Source organism: Molossus molossus, unplaced genomic scaffold, assembly GCF_014108415.1.
Source record: "Molossus molossus isolate mMolMol1 unplaced genomic scaffold, mMolMol1.p scaffold_m16_p_18, whole genome shotgun sequence".
Taxonomy (NCBI): Eukaryota; Metazoa; Chordata; class Mammalia; order Chiroptera; family Molossidae; genus Molossus; species Molossus molossus.
Genome location: NW_023425353.1, coordinates 49223665 through 49225212, shown reverse-complemented (window position 1 = coordinate 49225212; position 1548 = coordinate 49223665). Strand labels below are relative to the sequence as shown.

The following is a 1548-nucleotide window of genomic DNA, read 5'->3' as shown; positions in this document are numbered from 1 at the left end:
GAACAAACCACTACAATATTTAGTGGCATAGAAAGACAGCCATTTTACTGTTCTGTATATTCTGTGGTTGTCATTCTGAGAGTGGATATTCAAATGAACTAAGCCAGCCTAAGCCTCAACAAGGACTGAACTCAGAGATCACTTCCATGCTGTATCTCCCACTGGTTTCATTTTTATCTTTTGAGGACTTAACAGTCAGTTTTATTGGGCTCAGACCAGGACTCCATGAGTCTTGATGACCTTTGTGTATCTGTCAGTTTTCTTCTCCACATTCTTTAGTCTGTTTCTGTAGCCTCGTGAAGCTGCCCCCACCCCACACCAGTGACCTTCTCCTTCATCTTCTCTAGAGTGGCTGTGACTGTCTGGTACTTACAGCCAACTTCAAGAGCCAGGTACCCCAGGTAGGCCAACGGGCATGGGGAATGAAGTTATAAAGAAATTGAAGTCCGGATTGGGAGAGAGTGGCCACAAGAGAGGGGTTGATAACCCACCTTAGAGGATCCTGAAAATTGAATAATCCATTTTTTTTTTATCACCAAGCTTAAATCAGAAGACATGTCCACCCCCTCTAAGGGCTTTGTGCTTCTCCGGGCATCAGCTAAGCCACTGATATTATTGACACTCTCCCCAAGGACGTCCACAGACTACAATGAGAAAAAGCCATCATCCTCTCTCCCATTCGTTTTAAATAGATTTTGTTAGATGATTCTTCTACTGGTCTCACTTAGGGTCTTTCTGTAGCTGTTGTCAGGTTGTGGGTGGGGCTCAAGCATCTATGATTCTTCGTTCACAAGTCTAACTGGCACTTTGGCAAGGATACCCAAGCCTGGGTCCTCAGCTGGTGGGGGCAGAGGGTAGGGTTGCTGGTTCTCTCTTTCTGTCCTTCAGCTGATCTCTCCTCCATGTTGTCTGTCCAGCAAAGTAGCTGAACATCTTTCTTACGTTGTGGCTCAAAGTTGCTAGGCCTTCTTATAGGCTTAGGGCGTAGAACTGTGCTAGTGTCATTTCCTTGCATTCTCTAGTTGAAGGGAGTCACAGGCCCAGCCCAGATTCAGGCTTTGAGAGGACTATACAAGGGAAGGAAGACTAAGTGTTGCTGTTCATTGGATACCGTCTTTGGACACCAGCTAATGGATCATGTTACATACTTTGATCTTCAACCTTCAACTACATCTAAGAATGTCATCAATCCTGCATGATAGGCCTTATTTGCATGAGTAATTTAGTCAGTTCTATAATTTTTACTGAATGTAAGTTCTCACTTTCTTGGTTTAGCTCTCTATGAAATAGAATCCCCATTACAGTAAAAAGTTCATTTTAAGATAGTTGAGACTCCAGTTAGTTAAGGTGTGTGATTGGATAGAGCGTGTGAGGAGCGGAGTATGGAAGCCAAGTCACTAAGTGCTTGAGCCAGGATGAAGCTATGGATGTATCTTTTGAGCATCTTTCTTAAAAAGTAACATTGAGTTTATCAGGCTTAATAATCCAGAAATCTGAAATAGGGAGATTTTTGGAACACAGTGACCAATTGTGGTCCTTTTGTTTGTC

At 43.2% G+C, this 1548-nt stretch overlaps 1 non-coding gene across 1 annotated transcript; it reads right to left on the bottom strand.

The window, feature by feature from the left end:
- Positions 1–585: 585 nt before the first annotated feature.
- LOC118633643 lies at positions 586–672 on the bottom strand. Its single transcript, XR_004960203.1, has one exon. It is a non-coding gene; the product is annotated as a small nucleolar RNA SNORD35 (small nucleolar RNA).
- Between the last annotated feature and the right edge of the window lie 876 nt (positions 673–1548).